Source organism: Diadema antillarum, unplaced genomic scaffold (genome assembly GCF_040938485.1).
Source record: "Diadema antillarum isolate AM-2024a unplaced genomic scaffold, OU_Dant_1.0 seq00000263_RagTag, whole genome shotgun sequence".
Classification (NCBI taxonomy): domain Eukaryota; kingdom Metazoa; phylum Echinodermata; class Echinoidea; order Diadematoida; family Diadematidae; genus Diadema; species Diadema antillarum.
The window spans coordinates 412,327-434,834 of record NW_027271301.1 but is presented as its reverse complement, the minus strand read 5'-3'; the positions used below and the strand labels follow the sequence as shown (position 1 = coordinate 434,834).

Genomic DNA, 22,508 nt, shown 5'->3' with positions numbered 1-22,508 from the left:
TATAGTACTCTTAGAGCTCTTTTGCACAATATGATGTAGATGATTCATGGTGTATCAAATACGAGGGATGTCATACACCAGGCTTGCTTACATCGCACTATATCGCCACTTGTCAACTCGGCGAGTCTGGTAACCATGGCAACAAAAGACTGCATGTATTGCATGCTGAACAACTGACAGTTCTGCTTCTATTCAAGACGGGAAGCAAGAGCAAAGGCTCTCTGAATGAAGCACCCACGCTCTTGGGATTGTCCATAATGGCAATAACAGCTGAGCGTCAAGACATCTTCTTGTCAATGTCACAACAACAGGTATCCCTTTTGAAAATTTACAATGCCAAGAAGATCACGGTATTTATGGCAGGGTTGTATTTGCTGTCAAAGTATATTTGCAGCAGCTTCACACTGAAACGTCAATCAGATTTCCATATCACTAAAGGCAGTTTATAGACTTAGTTACCCTGGCGTTCATAATGCATAGCAGCAACTAAACAGGATTTGTGAAAAAACCAAGGTGAATTCAAGCCATTAACTCGGACATTGAAAAAAAGGAAGTGCAATTTAACACCCTTCCACCTACAAACAATGCTCATTTAATCCATATTATACTTTTGAAATACTGCACTACAATGGACATTTATATTCCACAGACTTTAGTTTCCCCTTTCTCATGCAATGGTCAATGACAAGACAGATTAATGTTATGACCAGTGTTTTATGAGAACCTTGAATTAGCTGTCTGAGCCACGCAGCATGCAATGTATAATCATGATACTTAATTCTACATCTAAAAGTTCCAAATTAGTCAGTACAGAACATGGACCCATGTTCCCTTTTCATTTTAAAATATTTTTTTCTTTATTCACAACACGTTCACATCATGGACAAATGAGCGAATTGATATTCAAAGTATTCTTCCACACAAAACTGCATGGTACGCTACATGTGATTTCAGTATAAAATGACTGCACATTGTACTTTGAGTCTAATGTGAATTTCATGCCCACAACACAAATCAAATGAAGTGAAGGACATTGTGCTCTTCTCAGCATTTGTGAGGATGAAGAAAATTAATTCCTGTAGGGAAAATGATGTTTGATAATTATCCAGGTAATGGGTGAATGAGTGACACTCTCAAGACCACCCTCTGGTTGTTTTTGGTCTTTCTCCTCAATCCTTACCCCCATCCTTCTCATCATCAATCTGCAATTATGTCTATTGCAAATATTGTCCATGATACTTGATGCAGATCTTTAAATGATGATAACAAAAATCCATCCACAAAGCATGGTACATGTATGTATACTTTAGTATTTTGCCTTGCAAGAGCTCCTGGTATCAATCTTGCCAGTGCATCATTCTTTCTTTTTTTTTTGTATGATCTACGTTTGCAACCATCAAACTTATGATTTAACAATGAGAAAAAGTGATTACAGTCAAAACCTCGCACAGCTTTTAAAGAAAATGCTGGGGTGGTATTCTGAGGTTGTAATTAAGTGTGTAATAAACTTCATAATTAAATTGGGAATTTAATAGCCTCATAATCATGTGCAAAATTGGTATTCTGAGGAGTTCCTCCCATGTTATTATTATTCCATCCAATCAGACCAGTTATTAGAAGCTAAATGATGATTACACACGGAAATATGCCCTCACTGTGCACTCCTCCCTACCCCTTGAAACAAAAGAACTCTGTGTGCACACTCTGGTCTTTGATATACAACGTGTAACCCTTCACATACGAATAAAAAGATCTCATCCTCTTTGCTAACATAAAATGACAAATTTCTCAAAGTTCGCCTACACTGTACATCATATTTTTGTCTGAATTCTACAAAGCTCATGACAACAAGAATCAACCACTCCTTAATTATGGAAGACCTTAAGTAAGCATCATTATGGGTGAGAAAAAAAAATGTTGTACTTGTTGATACTGGGGGCAATTAGTGACACTCTTTGGTATCATTTAAATTTCAATAACTTTCACATTTAATCATATTGTATGCTCAGAATACCAATTTGTCATTAACGCTGTAATTATCAAGTCCTCTCAGAGGTGCATGCGTATCAGTGCACATCAATATGTGCAAGCACGTAAGCCCCTTGTCATGGTAGTTAATAACCCCCTACACAGATACTTAATTAAGCTCTAAGAATACCAATTCCCTGATTAAGGGCTAATCAAACACTAATTAAGACCTCAAAATGCGCCCCTTGATATCAAGAATGCATACCAGGAAATTCAATATTTGGTAAAATACAATGTCCATGTGCAAGTGCACATGTTTGGAGCATGACTTGAGATGGCATTCAGTGTTCAGTTCAGATATCAACTGTTCAATAATTGTAGCACTCATGTTTTTCTACTTTATCATATCTACACAAAAGCTTACACATTACACAGGTTTTAAAGGAAAAAAAAGGCAAAATTCTCATCTGAAATACAGTGCACTCCCGTTATAACGAAATGCTCAGGACCGGCAGTTTTCTTTCGTTATAATGAAATTTCGTTATAACCGAACAAATACAATATTTATGACGAAAACAAGGAAACCACGCATATCATATTCTGTTTGTTGAATACTCATCATACACTGGAAAGCTATGTGAAAAGGGATGGTACCTTTTTAATTTTGTTTGAATATTACATTTAAAAGAGAGCATAAAGTTCTTGTATTGTTTTGTATCTAGTTTTTGTATAGAAAATGAGGGTTTAGGATTCGGTTACAGTTCGCTATTCTAAAAGTTCCTTTCATACTAAAGTTTGTTACTCCGAAGGCTCCTTATTATGAAATTTTGCCATTCCCCTGGATTCCGAAGCTTTGTTCATTTGAAGCTGAATTCGGAAAGTTCATAATTTAGATATAAATACACTTGTAATATTATTCGTTTTCCGAAGGTTCGTTGATCGGAATATGAAATGAGGTCTGTCATTCCGAAGGTTTGTAAATCAAGAAATGAGAAAGGATCACTATTCCGAAGGTTCGTTGTTCCAAAGATTTTTCAATCCGGAAAGGAAATAAGGTTTGTTATTCCGAAGGTTTGTTAATAAAAAAAAAAATGAGGAAAGTTAGTTATTTCGAAGGTTCAGATATCTTTAGACGATTGTAAGGTTTGCAATTCCTAAGTTTTGTTAGTGGACTCACCTTCTTCACGTTTGGATTAACGAAACGTTTTTTTCAATGTTCTGATTTAATGAACGTTTGGAACTCCTATCATTTTCGGACTAACGAACCATCATGACAAGAACCATATTTCTTTATCGGATTAACGAACCTTATCAATAACAAACCTTATCAATAACGAACCTTTGGAATACTAGTAATGCCAAAATGTTCATAATAACAAACCCTACATGTATTTCATTTCCGAACTAACGGACATTTCGTTGCATCAGAATCTGTGTGTTTTATATTAAAGAACCTTTGGAACAATAAAACAAACCTTATTTAATTTCAGATTATTGTATTACAATAATGCAAGTTCCCCTTGGAAACTGTGCGTGACACACGGAGCAAACACACAGTGATGTGAAGCGTTCGCCCATGCAGAGACGCTATAAATGCTTCTTCAGCTACGTATTTTCGGAAGCGATCCGCATTTTGTTATAACGGAGCACATGTCTTTTGTTTTTCTTTGTCAGTGGCACTCGAAAAAGACTTCGTTATAATGAAAATTTTGCTATAACCTTGTTCGTTATTTAAGCAAATTTTGTACCATAGACTTTAAAGGCGATAATTTTGGGACCAGAAGTTTTAGTTCGTTACAACGAAATTTCGTTATAACCGTGTTCGTTGTAATGGGAGTGCACTGTACAAGATACTTGAGATTTCCAAGTTTTCCTACACTTTAATTCAACATACCATGGGAATGCAACATGGTCTCTGTTGAGAACAACTGTAGGGGGTCCTAAACAGAATGATATCATGGGATACGCTGGCTCATTGAAAAAAATCCTTAAATTGCACTACTGTATGCAAAGATATCAAACATGAACAATATTTCATGAAATTGCAATTATAGAGTTGAAGCCAGCCACAGTTATTACAATTCCCGACCTCACAGAAAAGATGTGTGCAACATTACGGTGAGGAGAATACAATATCCTTTCTCAAAAAGCTATTGAAACTCGCCGGACACACCTGATATTTGTGACATCACTGAATGGAGTCAGCAAGCAAGAACAAACTACGTCCTATGGACAATGCACAGGTTCAAAGGTGTTCCCTGTTTTCCGTGTTGACTGTTTTATTGATATTTAGCCAGGTAAATGCTATACCAAGATGCAAAGTGAGTGTTTGCTTTTCATGTCATTTGAATGATCTGCTTTAAAATATCAGTTAAACGACAATCTTTCAAAAAATAAATTTCCTGTCTCTAATGCACTTGCCTACCCAAACACTTTGGCAAAAGTCATCAGCATTCACTTGGCCTTGCCTCATTCAGCCGCAATGACATGCCGGGTGGTTTTCTCTTCATTGACATTCACCACTGTCATATGGGCTTTTCAGATTTGAAAATGTGCTAGTCCTTACATTCTAAAATCTTAAATATGCCTTTCCACTGTAGTGATGGTGTCTATAAAGCTGGGTATAATTGTGTTCTGTGCCACCTCTTCTTCTGAAGAATGTCACAGTTAGCATCATTCAAAGTAATTTTAAATTTAACCTCTTCTTACATTGTAGTTATGATTTGCATTTTAGCTGTGACATGCCAGCTGCTGCTGTAACCTTCACCGAATTTTCCCGAATTCATTTAAAGTGCTTGCATTACCGCAGATATTATATGAAGTTTTTCTTTGCTCTTGTTGCATTCCCCGTTGTGGAATGTGCAAAAGTCTTACATTTTGTAATTTCCAAAAGTCTAGCATAAACACACCATATAATTTGTGCCAAATGGTAATTTTCTTTGAATGTCCACTTTAAAATTGATTCACATAGAAGTCTCCATGAGAGTGCCAAACTCAATTGTACTTAAAGTCATTGGTACATAGTATGTACATTATGATGCCAACCTTAACCATACACATTGCTGTGCGGTTCTGTAGCATATATCCAATGCAAGAAACAATGCAGGGTCTTTGTTCTTTAACTCTGCCTCGGATTTACAGTACTAGAGGACGCTAGAGGAAATATTCATACTGATGATTATTTGCAACTCAATTACCAGATTGATAAACAAATTATGTTCACTTACCACCCATGTGAACTCCCTGGACACATACATTTTAATGTAATTTAGATGTTGCACTTGGGTATCACAATGATGACTGTGTGGGCACATTCCTAAGTTTTACACAAATCAGAGCATTTGTTAAGTACATATTGTAAGTTAGCCTTAGTACACTTTGTACATACGCTTCATTGAATGGCTGCTATTTTGGCATCATAATTTGATGGCAGTAATGTAATGGGAGAGCTTGAATGGAGGGAAAATAGTCTGATGGCAGACTCTGTAAGTATGGTTTTATTGCAATTTACCCTAGAACAGCCCTGTCTTGTATATATCCCATGCACACTTTCTATGAATTGGTTATTTTCAAATGGCAACCAGAAAGCTCACATGTCTACAAATGCATACTGAATATCCCTGACATACAATGCATAGTGTGATGCATGCAAACTGGTTTCTGAGTAATAAATCATTTATAATAAGTACCAGTACACTTGTAGGCTGACCATGTAAAATTTGATTTTTTTTTTTCTTAACAGATTGGGGGGGGGGGGGAAGAATATCAATTTCTAAACCAGCTTGAGATATTTGTATGGCAGATATTCATCATCAAGAAACTCAGTTTATGCTCAAAAAAACTAAGTTTGTTAATGATAAACTTACTTTTTTGCTCAATAAATGAAGTTTTTCATTTCATACAGAGAGTTTATCACAAAAAAAAAATTTAGGTCATGAGTCCATAAATGTAATTTTATGGTGATTTTCAAAGTTTATCAGTCAATAAACCAAGTTTCTCCATTGATGGGACATTTGGCTTGCCATCCCGTTAAATGCTGATTACTATGTGCACTTGTCTTTCGATAGATACTGCACAAACACAACAAATACATTCATCTGCAGGCTTTCTTCAGATTTTTTTTTTCCTTACTATACTAGGCTTGTCCAGAGGCTTGCACAGCTCAGTATTTAAGTGAATAATATAAAACGAGGAAAGTTCACACATATTTTAATTTTGCAAATTTCACGAGTCCAACATTTGCAAAATTAAAATGCATGCAAAAGTTTTTGTGTACACTGCATGCATTGAATGCAGTGGAAGTTTGCGAAAATTTCATGCCGCAAAAATATCTTTTTAAAGTGCATGCACACTGGATAGTAGGTCTAAAGATTTTCGGGCAGTAACAGGGAAATTGAGAAGCCCAACACTAAGTTTCCTGTGAGACAAATGATTGTGTAACAAACCAGTTTGAAAACTGTACAGGTTTTAAGATCATTCAAGTATATCATTGCATAATCTAACATGTACAGTCAAACTCGGATACCTCGAATTCATCGGGACTGAAGAAAATGGTTCGAGGTACGCGAATTTCGAGGTACGCGTACGTCAAATTTTCTTCGACTTATCCGAAGTTTATCGTTGTTCAACATGGTATCTGTTGTAGTCCCTACTGATTGTTTGCATGCTTGTCAATTGGAATTGAATCAACTTTTATATGAGTGAATTGAATGAAAATGGGAATAGAAATTAAAATTTCAGAAATAAAGATTTTGGTGGCCCGATCGCGCCACCAAAAAATTCGGATGTTTGCCTTTACTTTTGAAAATGAACAGCTGTAACAATCGGCTACGTAAGATGCTAAAATAAATGTCAGATGTTTGCTTTTAATTTTGGAAATGAATAACGGTAATATTCAACTCGGTATGATACTGAAATAAATGTCGGATGTTTGCTAATACTTTTGGAAATGAATAACGATAAGACTCAGCTCCATATGGTGCTAAAACTAATGTCAGATATTTGATTTTGCGTTCGAAAATGAACAAGGATAACATTCGGCTCCGGAAGACGCTGGAATAAATGTCGAATATTTGCTTTGATGTTCGGAAATGAAAAACTAATATTCAACTCCGTACGATGGTTCGATAAATGTCGGGTGTTTCCTTATACTTTCGAAAGGAAATATAGCAATAACATTCGGCTCCGGAAGATGCTAAAATAGATTTCAGATGATCGCTTTTATGTTCGGAAGTGAATAGCAGTAATATTCTGCTCCATACGATGCTAAAATAACTTTCTGATGTTTGCTTTTAAATTTCGAAATGAATAACAGTAACATTCAATTGCGTTCAATGGTAAAATTAATGTTTGATGTTTGCTTTGACGTTCGTAAATGAATGACAATAATATCAAACTCCGAACGATGATAAAATAAATGCCGTATGTTTGCTTTTACGTTAGAAAGTAAATGGCAATAACATTCAGCTCCGGAAGTTATTAAATACATGTACATGTCGAATGATTGCTTTTACGTTTGGCATGTTTGGAAGTGAATGGCGGTAACATTCTGCCCCATACGATGTCAAAAAAAATATTGGATGTTTGCTATTACATTTCGAAATGAATAACAGTAATTCAGCTACGTTTGATGGTAAAATAAATGTCTGATGTTTGCCTTGACGTTCAAAAATTAAAAACAGTAACATTCGGCTCCGTACAATGATAAATAATTGTCAGATGATTCATTTCACTTTCGGAAGTGGACAGCAGTACCTTTCGGCTCCGGATACGATAATAAAATAAATGTCGGATGTTTGAAATGAATAACCGTAATATTCTGCTCCGTACGATGCAAAAATACAATAATAGATTGTTGCTTTAAATTACATTTGGAAATGATTAACGGTAATAAAACACTCAGTTAGATGCTAAAACAAATAGCAGATGTTTGCTTACACATTGGGAAATGGATAAGGATAGCATTCAGCTCCACCAAGATGTTAAAATGAATGTCGGTTGTTTGCTTTTACATTTAAAAATGATTAACGGTTATATTCGGCTCCGTATGGTGCTAACATACTAATATATGTTGGATGATTGCTTTTACAATAAGAAATGAATAACGGTAACTTTCGGATGCTAACAAATGTCAGCAAATGCTCCCATTTTCTCATTTCAAACGTAAGTAGATAAAAATCAATGACATTGGTAACCCGATAAAGTCAGTGTGGAGCCCTGTCTATTCCATTCTTTATTATGCTTGGCCTATACTTCCAGATCATATACCACACTATTTTCATGATCGCATTGCTGGAAAAAAAAAATCCAGTGAAAGGCCCCCCCCCCCCCCCAAAAAAAAAAAGATAAAATATAGGCACTACGCAGGAGATGTTAGAACAGTGGACCGTACTGATTAATGCCAAAGATATAACTGTCAATAAATGCGCCACGACGGTTAAGAAATCTACGCGCACGGTATGACTACTCGGTATCACGATCAAAAATCAGAACACAGTGGTTAAAGAAAAGATAACGTAAGCACTCCATTGGCAAGGGTGCTACAAATGTATGTGCATATCGTGTACGTGTGTAGTAGGTATGTTTAGGTGGGGTTTTTCTAGTCAGCTGTGTAGGCCTACCGGGTATTTCTTTGAGTGCGCGATTCTTTACAGTCGAGTGTGAAAAGATTTGTGACATGTCTCCGCTGTCCACGCGCGCTTAATCGGAGAAGCTGAGTGATGTTGCAATTTCGATTCGAGCAACATGCTGGGAAAAACAATAAGTTAATTAACATCGGGACAATAGATTTCACTTCGAGGTAACCGAACATCGAGTTATTTCCTTCAAGCTACGCGAATTTTAATACACGGAAACTCCATAGGAACAATCGGGACTTTCATTTTGCACCCGAGGTAAGTGATATTCGGCTTAACCGACGTCGAGGTATCAGAGGTTGACTGTACATTGTATCCTTCGGGGATATCAATTTTGCCATTTAAGCAACATGATTGTGATAAAACACACATAATGAATTACCGTCAACGCAGAAATTTTATGGTAAATTAATTTTCGCATATTTTGCGCTTCTTCCACATAGAAAGAATTCTAAAAACCCCAAATATTTTCTCTGCACAATTTGAATAGGTTCATGAATTCACGAACCCGAGAATATGTTTTGAGCCGCTCAGTGCGAAAAATTAATCACATGAAAATATTGACATAGTTTACAGTACTATACTTAGGAGATCATGAACTTTGTACAGTATCTAAAGCAGTTGGTTTTTTCTTTCTGTTTTGTTTAATGTGTGTTGTGGTGTTACAATACATGATAGAGTACATTGTATATGATGTTTTTATTGCAATCTAGAAATTACCAAGCACCATGTTAGTTTCATACAGTGGAACCTACATGTATGTTTGTACCACACATGCAAGCTCAAGGAGATGGATTGTACAATGCTTTTTTTTGGGGGGGGAGGGGTGCCTGATCCATTCTACCTGCTTATCTGTTGCCATTCTAACATACTGATTTCATGGAATACAAAATTCTCTCCAGAAATATTCTCTTGAACTATGGTACATGTAGAAGCTCTCCTCGGCAAAAATTCATACACCAAAGCTATATTTTGACCATGCAAACAAAACGTTAGAAACATCACATTCCGTAAATCTATCTCACCTTCTGACTCTGAAGCAGTCTTGTTTCAAGGATAATGACTCTGTCATTGGCTTCCTTTTCTAATTCTTCCACAGTCTTCACAAGGATGTCATTCTGCTCGGACAGGTCACTGACGTAAGACTGGAGGATTCTCACTTTTTTCTACACATGAATATTACAGAGAGTAAAAGTAGATAATAACTCAACCAGTTACTTCTGATTCATCTGATTGAAACACAATCACCTTTTTACCATGGAGCACTCTACAAGTTAATTTCATACATACAGTGTAGATCTGTACTTTGGCTTGAAAATGCAAGAACATATCTGATACAATGACATTGACGAAATAAAATACATTACATCGAAATCAAGGTACTCACATATCAAAAACCTTTAATATAAGGGATCAGTAAAGATTTTTTTTAAGTGCTTACTGAGAATGATACAGTGAGTGCAGTGTGGCTGACCTGTTGCATGGTACTGGTATACATAACAAGCAAACGATATCTGATGGATGTGTACTGATGTAGCGTATCTAACACCATACACTTCCATGTTCCAACAGCTTGAATGCACATTGGTAGACATCATCTTTCAGATCTTACCATCTCAAAGCAAACTCACTGCAAACTCACAATGGTTACTACTGTTTATACTTAAATTCGGACCATTTTTGTTATTGACTTATTAAGAATAAAGTGATCAAAAATACCTGAATCCCTCTGGCAATGCAACAGACCCTGACAGGCGCATCATGACTCAATATGGACACAAAATGTACATGATGTACAATGTACAATGCATCATAGGATGGGAGACTGTAATACGCCTCCACTTAGTTACATCGTACACTAGCTCAACCCACACTATAGTAGATAATGCATCTCACCCAAGGGAATATGAATGCAAAGGGGGGGGGGGACGCTTTTACAGCTGTAGATAGTCATCGAACGGGTGTTCAGTGGATATACAACCCTGATTTAATTCACCCTGGAAGACTGCTTTTCATCACTGATGATTTGACATTTACCAACATGTGAAAAGGGGTACTCTGCTCTCTCAAGAAGACTTCAAAGCTTGAACAGCACTCTGATTATGATTGCAATCATAACTTCATGAAAAGCAATGCAATACTATTAGTCTATCAGAGTTCATTCGCAAGAGATTTGTCTAATAACCACTTAATCCCAAGCTCGTTCTGTCTAGAGATGCAACCTTATGAACATGCAATGATTTTACTAAAATTTTTAATAATCTACCAGGAACTAGTGAGAAAATAATCCTTAACCAAAATTAAATCCCTGCAATTTTTTCTTAGACGGATTTATTTATTATTTCTAGAGATTAATACACGGAAAATGGAAGTGTTTCCGCCAGATTTGTCCTGATAAAGCGGTTCATGGTTCCGATAAAGCAGGGGAAATAACACGTGAAAATTTTGTTGTGCATCAAGTTTTAAAGCGGTTCCCAATTAACAGGTGAGCAAGTGCTGTATTCAGCTTTAACTTTACCTTAACCCGATGAGGACGAGTCCCGAGTATACTCGGGCAGGTGTCTATGGGAAATGCATGTTGTAGCAAAATCAGTCCGTCCTCAACGGGTTAAGTATCTTAATTATGGTATCATAGCTTGGGGGAACAATCTTCCAACTGATCTCGACAGACTGTCCTGTCTCCAGAAAAAAAGCCCTTCGATTAATTTGCCACATATCCGAAACAAAATTTTAAAGATAACCAATCCTTATTAATCATCTTGGCCAATTTATACACGTACAAACTCAGTAATAATTCATTACCATTTGTTTCACCAGCACATTTGCTAGAAAACCCTCTTTCCATAATTAAATACCCAAGTAGTCACTGAATTTCATTTGTCTTTAACTTGTACACGTAGGACTATTTCGACACAATCTATATTTTGCTGGACCTAAATATTGGAATAACCTCTGTGATGAAAGAGGGGTGAAGGTTCAGGTGTGAGTTTCTTCAATTTGTCTCCCTCTACAAATTAAATTTGTTAAGATTGCAACTGTTGATCTGTAAATTAACAAACATGTCGGAATTTCCGACATGAACCTCTGTGATACATTTGTAGTTTAAAGGCATCCACAAGTTTAAGTTCTTTTAGGAAAAGTTTGACGGAAAAATTCCTGATGTGGGCAATTCCACAATAAAGTGGACATGACCATCAAATTTTCAAAATAGTCAAATCTCATCAAATGAAAGCTTAAGGACTGAATTTTTCATATATGACCATCTTGTTAAAAAATTACATCATTAACTTTGCTAAATATGTGCATAAAATCAGCATTTTTTAAATTAAATTTGACATAATTATCTGAAAAATATAATGAAGTTAAATGAATGTAGCATAAGAAAATGAAAAAGGAGGTAAAAACTTTACCTTTGTTTTCAGAGTTAAAGGGTTGAACATCATTACCAAATCATCAAAGTGCAAGATTTTCTATGTGTTAAGCTTCAGCGAACATCGCAAATACGATCATCATTAGATCAATAATGTCAAGGTGTTACGGTAAAAACTGATGTTTTTAGTATTGTTTGAAAATTACAAACACGAAAGGGTCTATTTTGATAGCCCAAATCATGACCACATGTAGCTACCACATACAAGTACTAAAATAATGGTAACTCATTTTGTTAATTAATTACAGCTGATTAAAATGTGTCCCGGTGTTACAGTAACTGTAACACCGTGACTATAATACCGTGACTTGCATTGCAATAACACAGGACACATACCGGATTACACATGATAATTAACTGTTGAAGTGACCATCTGATTTCTCTGTCACATTTACTCAAAAGATGGAGGTTTTTCAAGTATTGTTCATAACAGATGGGTCAAGCTATATCCACAAAGATTATCCCTTGAACTTGCTGCCAGCATCATGCACTTTTAACCCTTTCTGTGCCAAAAATCGAGAACTGTGTTTACAATGCAGGGGGGTTTGATATGTCAATCAACACTCAGAGCACATGGTGGGTTAAAATGGAAGCAGTCCACTCACAGTGTGCCACCTACCAGATTCATTACTATCCAAAGCAAACATTTCTGAAGGTTTTGAACTTTTAATTACGGTAAAGGCAACAGTTTGTTCAGTTGAGTTAATACCCTTTGTTTAATATTTTTATCATAATTGACCATTTTATCACATGGTTTGACTTCTTTTGTAGACTCAAATGTGTTCCTAACATGATAAACAATCTGAAATCTTGCTGCAGCTTCCCAGGTATCCTAAAGAATTACTTAGGGCATACTGAAGCTAGATCGATGTGTCCACCAAAAGTTAATCTCACTGGAATACTACTTTCCTGTGCATGGTGCTGTGCACAATCTTACAAGTTTCACCATTATAAGAGCCACACTCACTAGGATTTATGTGTATGAATGAGAATTTGCATTGTAATCATTTTTATGTGCATGTTCATTTTCAAGTACATCTTTGAAAAAGAATAATAATTATGGTACATTTTGTATCACACAAATTGCTTGAATGATTCTTTTTGTTGCTACTGAAATTGCTAAGTGGGTTCACCTGGCTTTGTGAACAAAGGTATTAAAATCAAAGTTTCAAATTTGTACGTCATTTTAAATATACAAATTGGACTTTTAAAGAGTAGTTGTAAACCCTATAAGTTCACTCAGAAATATCTAACAAGCTTTCATTGATGATAGAGTGAATTATGTCTCAAAACATAAAGTATATTTTACTGAAAGAGCAGTGTTCCTGACTGTAATGTGTACAAACGTATATGACATGTCACAGCGTTACAGTGCAAAGTTTTTCTTTACTTTGTTGTTTTTGTTAATCTGTTATGATTTCAATAATTTTTTGTGTTATCTGGAAGTGTTATACTGTGATGTCAAACATTCATCATGAATCATCATTTCATTCTACCTAATGGAGAAACACTATGAGCTGAAAGTAAGACAACAGGATTCTCCATAGGTTTTCTACACACATTTCAGAGGTCACGGTGTTACAGTCACGGTGTTACGGTGCACTTATTTAAAATCTATGTCACAGTTTTCCTGTCAATTGATTCTTTAATCAAATTTTACTTCATTATTATCATTGAGTCTCTAGTACATCCAATGAACACATCCACTTATCAAAATGTTCATTAACTTCACAGAGTTTTGTCAGTACACAAATTGCACAAAAACCCATGTCCATTTTGCGTCACGGTGTTACAGTGGTAATTAATCATGCATAACTCATTTACCACAGCAGTTTTTCTGCCTTTCTTTTGTTTTCAAAATTGCTTATGACAATATGCATAAATACACAATAATTTTTTTTTTTTCTCAAGTGTTACATTTTGATTATTATTTACATTTGATGAGTGAAATTATACTCAAAAGTGTCACGGTGTTATCGTGGAATTGCCCATTATTTACAAGAATTTATCTGAGTCTCATCACCAAAATTAAAGTTTTGTATATTAAAAGGACAAGTCCACCCTTTATACAATCCCCGTATCTACACTGTATGGATTGAGTGAATGCAGCAATATTTGTAGAGGACATCACTGAACGTTTGGGGAAAATCGGACAATCTGTTCAGAAGTTATGAATTTTTAAAGTATTTGCACAGTCACTGCTGGATGAGAAGACTACTAGAGTGCATGATGTCACATGCGTACAATGATATACAAGTAAGGAAAATATAAAGAGAATTTCACAAAATGTTACTTTTTGAAAAAGGTGCACATTTCCTCAACTTGTCACTGACGTATGTTAAGGGTAATACTGTATACGCTATATATTTCGCGGGGGTTTTATTTTCGCGAATTTCGCGAGTCGGGAGCTATTCGCGAAATTAACAACACGCGAAAATATTACCTTCCAAAATGAATCCCTTGCCTTGATGATACGAACATTTCAGTACTAGAATACCATGTCACGGCTTACCGAACAGACCATACTGGCTAAGCTTGTTTACGCACATCCACGTCTACTTACGAATACTGTAGAGAGCCAATCCATTATCGCAAGGGGACCACTCGTCAGAAATTTAGCGCGATGGACTTAACCACTTCAAAAATGTTGAATTCTAACTAACTAGTTTGCAGAGTTTGGCAAGTCTTTTTCATGCAGTGTATAACTAGTATCATTCTTATATGCTAGTAAGTTGAAAATTCACACTTTCTTTGCCACTTCATATTTTCTCTGGTCCCCCAATCGCGAATTTAATCACTCGCGAAAATGTGTGACATCGGCAATTCACGAAAATTTATGTACGCGAAAATTATAGCGTATACAGTATTATTCCCCTTGCCTTCTGAAAGAGGGGAAGTCAAGCTTTCTTTTATTATGCAAGAAAAGTGAAAATATCTTGTATTTTCCTTATACTTTCTTTATATCGTTGCACTCATGTGACATCACAAGTTGTTGTAGTCTTCTTATCCAGCAGTGACTGAGCAGAAACTTTAAAAATTCATAACTTTCAAACGGATTGTCCGATTTTCCTCAAACTCTCACTGATGTGTTCTATTAATATTGCAGCATTCACTCAATCCACATGTCTCTGAAGGTGAGCTTGTCCTTTAATAATTTATGAAATCGTAAAACTGTGTTGATCCTTTAATGGTTGCTACGAACTGGAAAATCCAACTTCATTTTCTGCTAAAATCGAGTAAACTGCTGAGCAGCTCCAACCATCCTTTAACTCTTGTCTTGTTATAGTCAACTATCTTTTTTATCCTTTATCGTCATGCATATTTGTACCGCATAAGTTTCTCTCTCACATGTTTATACACACTCACACACTCTTTTCTTTCTCTTCCTGCATGACAGTGACTTACAAAGTTCTGCACATGTAGGGATTTGCCAAGGGTGTTTATTTTTGGTTACTTAGGTTTCCATATCTTAATTTCTTTGAATGTATGAACTACTTCTTATCATATCAACCATATGATTTGTTGTATTACATGTGGGGGGATTGCACCCTATGAGCACTGACAGTGATGTGCATACACACATGTGCATTGCAGATCTACAGTTTAGTGTATGTAAATCACACAAGTGATCCCCATGTTGTCTCTCTACAAAAATCATCTGAAGCGGGCAGAGGAAACAAACATGCTAAGCTCAGTCCTGCCGTTATCCATCTTTATCCCCATTACCAGTAATGAATAACCAAGTACCACTCTTTTCAAGCGTTTTTATAAACCATAATAATTCACAAGAATATATAAGCTCAATAAACTTTAAATCATTGAACATAATCATTTATATATTCTTTCAACATGAAAATAAAAAAACTAGAGATGTCGCTACGGCAACTGGTATGCCTCCGCTATAATGCATGGTTCTCCCAATATCCTAGGTTTTAATAATGTGTGACAACAGTTTCACATAATTGGCAAAATATTAAATGACATGTTTGCCACAAATGTGCTGAGTCTTCACTTTCCCTGATCTAGGTTTGATTGGATGAGTGGCTATATTGTCTAAGAGAGCAGTTGGGATTTGAGGATTTTAACTTGACCTTCGACCCTTTTAATAAGTTTAGAATGCATTAGGTACAGAGAAAAAGTAGAATTTCAGAATTATAGAGTATGGTAACATATTAACGCTTTAACCTGACCTTTGACCCTTTCACATTTTGACAATAGTGTTGTCATACAATGCATGCAACACAATTTTACGAGAGCATGTTTAGATCTAGAGATGTTTTCAGTGCGCTTTTCCCAACTAGATTAATCCAAACAATATGTAGCATTTGAAGCAAACTGCCAACCCGGCCCGGCAGAGAGCTACCAAAAATTAAAAAGAACAGCAACATGACACTGTAGTATTAACAACCAGACTAGATTAGCAGATTAGATGAATAGTAAACCCTGTCTGGAGTGCTCCTTCACACAGCGAAAAAAATATCAAAGATCCTTGTGGAAAGTTGTGTAGGATCTTTGGTTATAGTTTAGCCCGACCAGACGCTGTTAGTACGCTGTGCGAATACGCGCTACGTACAGCGACTGGGCTGTGTATAGTTAGTTATAGTTACACTGGAAGTCTGTACTGTGGTCATGTGTATGAATATTATGATACTTACAGTAACCCCTGCCCGGCCCGGAGTGCTCCTTCACACAGCGGAAAAGATCCTTGTGAAAAAGATCAAAGGAAAACTACAGTCCACAGATCCTTGTGAAAAGTTGTGGAGGATCTTTGTTATACTGTACTGGGCCTACTCAGCTACTGTATGATAGATTCTACTGTAACCAGTGGTAACAGTAGTAACGGTTAAGTAGGACCCTAGGAACCCAACTTGTTACTGTGGAGAATCGAATAGGATTAGGAACACCCACCTGACCTGTACCTGCTGTATATAAACTGTAGGCCTATTTGTATATTGTAAGCTTTGATTTCTAGGAATTAAACTCACCCGACTCGTGTCTTCTCCAGGAACCGCGGACATCTCAAGCTTTCGTAGTCTTTCAGTGTACACGTCCTTGATGTCAGAGAGTAAACTTTGCATGCTCTCGTTAGCTATGCTCAGACTTCGAATAGAGCTTCTCGATCCAGCTTGCATCCGCGACGTGCTGTCTGTTGACAAACGGTTCAGCGACGTGTTTGCCTCCCGAGAGGCTTGGCGTCGAACGCTGCCGTCTGTCCACTCCCGAGATCCAGCAATCACTTGTCCGTGTCTTGCCACAGAAGACGATGCTGCAGATCGTGAACGTCCACTGCTTGACTCAGCCATTATTCAGTAAATAAACAACTTCACTTTGTAGAAATTATATAGGCGTTACACATTTCAACTGAAGTCATTTCGTCTGCAGCAGGTAAACACACTCCAAAGTTCAAACCAACAACCTAAATGCTGTTAGCATCGCAGACTACACAGCGGCCATATTCAATGTTGTATCCAGCGCTCTCGTTCAGACGCGTAACGGTGAAATTTGATTGGTCGGTGTTTTTCATAAACGAAGTGTGGTACTAGTATGTGCTACATAATGAAGTCTGAAGTGGATGGGCGATTTCCAAGCGTACAATGATCGATTTCGTCTCGAATGTCACACACACCGTGACACGAGCGATTTTAAAATATGCCATGGGGCAGTGAGATACTACTACACGGAATGTTTGCCTGCTCTCTCTAGTATTCTTCGTTTCGTTTCGTTTTGTTTTGTTTATTTATTTCCATTTCAAATGAAAAATATACAACAAATAGAATAACTACATTATCACAGATTCCAACTCTCCCGTTTTCGACGGGAGATCTCCCGCCGAAAGCCCATTCTTGCAAAATCTCCCGTTCTCCCGCTTGAGATTTAATTTCTCCCGCCCTGGCTCTGTGTCTCCCACTTGAAATGATTTCTTGCTACATCTGTAGTTGAAAAATAAGCCTTAGATAGTACTAGACCAGGAGCTGGCTGCTGGTCAATTTACCCCATCAAGCCCAAAAGGTTTGACCCCTCAAAGTTACTGGGGCCAACCCCCTCATTACAAAACTGGGCGTCAGCCTGATACCTGAGGGCGGGGTCCGGTCGTCCCCCAGGGACCCCCCCCCCCCCCCCCCCCCAAATGGCCCCCGGCGGGTGTAATTTACCCCATGAAGCCTATTGACCAAACCTGGTCTAAAAGAATGGCCTAGGGGTGTACATAATAAAAATATAAAAACTGACAAAATATCTGGTCGGGAAAGGGGTTGCCAGACCGTCCCCCCCTGGGCCCCCCCCCCCCCCCCCCCCCCCCCGGCGGGTGTAATTTACCCCACGCAGCCCATGCACCAAACTTGGTCCAATGAAAGTACTATGGGTGTACATAATGAAAATATAAAAACTGACACGATATCTGGTTGGGAAGGGGTTGCCAGATCCCCTCACCCCCCCCCCCCCACCACCACCGCCCATTACGCCCCTTCGTGGGTTTAATTTAGCCAACAGCACCCATGGATCAAATTTGGCTGGGGGAAAGTAGGCCCCACTATGGGTGTGCAAAAAATAAAGATAAAAGCTGACAAAATATCTCACTTACAAAGAGTAATCAAACATATCCCCTACCTTTGCTACCCCCCCCCCCCATTTTTTAGTGTGAAGGGCCTAACGGTTTGGAGAGGTATGAATGAGCGTGTCATAAAAAGTAATAAATGGAACTTCTTGAATTAAGATGAAGTTATGACAACAGGAAGCATTGTGTGTGTACATATATCCACATGCCCCATCCCACTCCCTCCCCCAAAAGAATGGAGTTATCAATATCTACACTAGAAACATACTCAGACAGTGCAGACCTTTGCCAAGCAGCTCATTTCCACCCATCCACACATGCTAAAAACTGCCAAATTTCCCATATAAAAGCCTTTTGCTTTTAAATGCCATCAACTTCCAGCTGTGTGGTAGTGCATTATACCTTGAGCATATGCCTTTACCTTTAGTGCGCATGTATGCAAACCTCAAATTCATGCAGCTTGAACTCCCAATTCCATTGATCTCATCTGCCATAATATAAAAATCATCAAAATTTCATAAAGATTCCCGGATCACTACCAAAATTTATATTTATCATCTGTTTTTAAAATGTAATTGTGTTATTATTATCTTTTCATACAAGTTTCATCCAAATGTGTTCTCAACCTTTCAAGTTGTTTTGCATACAAACAATAATGCAGACAATACTATATATAAGTAACATAAAACCTCAAGTGGCAGAAATAATCACAACTGTATCCAACATCCTACAGTTCAACTGTGTTACCATGCATGTGGAGCAAGCTCATGTACAACAGTACAAGAAACTGTATACCTGTGATAAAAAATTGTACATGCATGCAGTGGGTGCATAGGCCATAGTGTGGTTATATTGCATGCATATATTTGTATGTTGTATACATTTTACTTGTTGCATGCAATTATACATTTCGAAGATCGGCAACATGTGTATCATCAGTCTGCAAACAATAAAAAGGTGGTGTTTTCCTGACCTTGGTAAGTGAACTGGGCTTTCCTATTGTAGGTACTATACTGGTAGGCCCCTATGACAGTAGTACATGTATTTCATCACTGGATGACAATTGGTGTCATACAAGTTTCATCCAAATGTGTTCTCAAGCTTTCAAGTTGTTTTGCATACAAACAATAATGCAGACAATACTATATATAAGTAACATAAAACCTCAAGTGGCAGAAATAATCACAACTGTATCCAACATCCTACAGTTCAACTGTGTTACCATGCATGTGGAGCAAGCTCATAGTGTTGTTGTTGTTGTTGTTTTAGGTTTAATGGCAATCAGTCATAATTTTGACTATTTTTGCCAGACTATATAATATATATATTTCCTTATAGATTAATCATCAATATTTCTTAACAAATTCAAATTCTATCATAATATCCATATTTGTTTTATTTCCAACCATATTTTTATTTTAATTATAAAAATTGTATTGTTTTCCTCGCTCAGTCAAAACGGCCACGTTGCCACCCTCGGTTCTGTCTTACCAACCCGGCGAAGTGCGTTTCGCAGGCTTCTCAGGCGTGCGCCCTGTATAGGTAACTCGAGAAGGATGGTGGCGACCGTCATGCCTGAGCGTGTGGAGAACAATATTCCGATATAATCCAAATCCAAATATATTCATTTTATTCATCTTTTTTTTTTAATATGTATGTAGCGAACATTTGTGGGCAGAATCAAGGGTGCAAATGATGAAGATAGGTGCACTGGTGGTAGGCCTATACCTTCAACATATTCTAATGTTGATATAATAAGACATACACTAATCTTCCAAATACTAATATACAGTAATACTTAACATACTGCGGCATATAATATAATATGCATGTGTGTATATGCCTATATACACACACATACCTACTCATGTATACATCTGAGATCATACAAATACACATTCACATAATATCAATAATTCACTGTTTTACAAATTTTACAAAATAAATTTTCTACTTTACACTTCATTATGAAAATACTACATTGTAATCTTTAAGGTTCGTCAAGCTTATCCTTGACTCAAACGATTTGTCCTGTACACAAATGTGATTATGGAATTTTGAATATTTCGATTTTGAGACGCTAAAAGTTTCATAATATCAGAGTCACGATTTGTGTTGGTTTCTGCCATTAACATGGCTCTTTCTATTGTATATTTCGGGCATTCTATTAGAAAATGTTTAACTGTTTCAGGGGTGGGGCAATAGGGGCAGTTTCCTGTGGGGTGTTTTGCTATTTTTGCTAAATCATAGTTAAGGCCGAGACAGCCCATTCTCAACCTGTGTATAATCATTTCATGTTGTCTGGAAAGATGACATGTGAATGGCTGAAAATTTACAGATGATTGGATGGTTTTTAGAAAGGAGGTTGAGTTATTCCACTTACTTTGCCATTCTGCTTTATACTTAGTTACAAGGACTGACTTTATCTCTGAAAAACTAAGGTCGTTGTAGATTTCGATAGGTTTCGTCAAGGCTTTTTTAGCTCGGGAATCAGCGGCTTCATTGCCGTGAATTCCACAGTGTGACGGAATCCATTCGAGTGAGATGTCCGTGCCTTTATATTCTAGACGAGTGACAATTGTCCTGATTTCAGTGATGAAGTTGTCGTCGTACGGTTGTGATTTGATGGCTTTAAGTGAGCTCAGCGAATCGCTGAATATGACAGCTCCTGTGTGGAGGTCTAATTGCTCAAGCCAGTTTAGGGCGAGGATGATTGCAGATAGTTCTGCTCGATATGATGATGTGTGATCACGTAATCTTTTGCATTGGGAATAACGAAGTGATGGCACGTAAAAGGCGGCAGCTGATTGCCTTCGTTTGGCAATTTGGATCCATCAGTAATTATGTGAAGTTGATGTTTCCATTTGGAATTGATCAGTTCTAGGCTCCATTGTTTTTGAATTAAGGGGTTGTCGTCTTTATTGAGCCACTCAGTTAGCTCTAAGGAGATTTTGATTTCGGATTTCTGGGGGGGGGGGGTGAGAGGTTCGAGTTTTGTTGTGATATTTGCGCTTTGAATTCTAAGTCCGAAAGGTTTACGTGAATTTTTCTCTTTCATATACTCGTATTGCCAGCAGTTTTTTGTGCTTTGTGATACCGGATGGTTTGCGATTCTCGTCAAAGACGCATGGTATTTTGTAGTCAGCATCTTTCTTCTGATGCATAAGGGGAGTTCTCCCATTTCTACTTGAAGGGATTCTAGAGATGTGGCGGGAGCTGCACCAGCACATACTCGAAGAGCCTGATATTGGATGGAATCTAGTGGTTTTTTTGAGCTTTCGGAGGCGGACTCATAAGCTTCACATCCATAGTCGAGAAGAGACCTGATCAGTGCTCTGTACACCATAAGAAGGGTTTTAGAAAAGTTACCCCATGTAGTTCCCGCCAGACTCTTTAAAATATTTATTTTGGGTTTACAACGATCAACAACATCATTTATGTGTGTATTCCATGTTAATTTTTGATCAAAAGTGAGACCTAAAAATTTCTGACTTTGTTGATATTTCGCTACATTATCATTTATTTTTATCTCCGGTTTTTCAAGTTTAATAGAGTTTGTGAAAATTACTGGGGTTGTCTTTCTGTCGGATAATCTGAAGCCCCATTCGTTGAACCAGGAGTTCAATTTTCCAAGATATTCATTGATTTTTTTGCCAATGAACTTTACATTTTCCCCTGATTTCCAGAGTACGCAGTCATCAGCGTACATTGACATATTTACAGCGGGATCGGTGGGTATCATACATCATGAGGTTGAAAAGAAGGGGACTGATTATACTTCCTTGTGGGAGACCATTACTGATGGTTTGGGGACTAGAATTTGTGTTTTGGATCCGCACTTGAATTGATCGGTTCGTCAGGAAGTTATGTAAAAAGCGAACCACGTTCCCTTTTAATCCTATACGTCTTAGTTTGAATATAA

At 37.2% G+C, this 22,508-nt stretch overlaps 2 pseudogenes; both read right to left on the bottom strand.

Annotated features, from left to right (window-relative positions):
* Positions 1-17,389, bottom strand: part of LOC139729765 (uncharacterized) — a 119,724-nt pseudogene extending 102,335 nt beyond the window's left edge.
* A 2,650-nt stretch (positions 17,390-20,039) lies between these two features.
* LOC139729781 (uncharacterized) lies at positions 20,040-21,773 on the bottom strand (annotated as a pseudogene).
* Between the last annotated feature and the right edge of the window lie 735 nt (positions 21,774-22,508).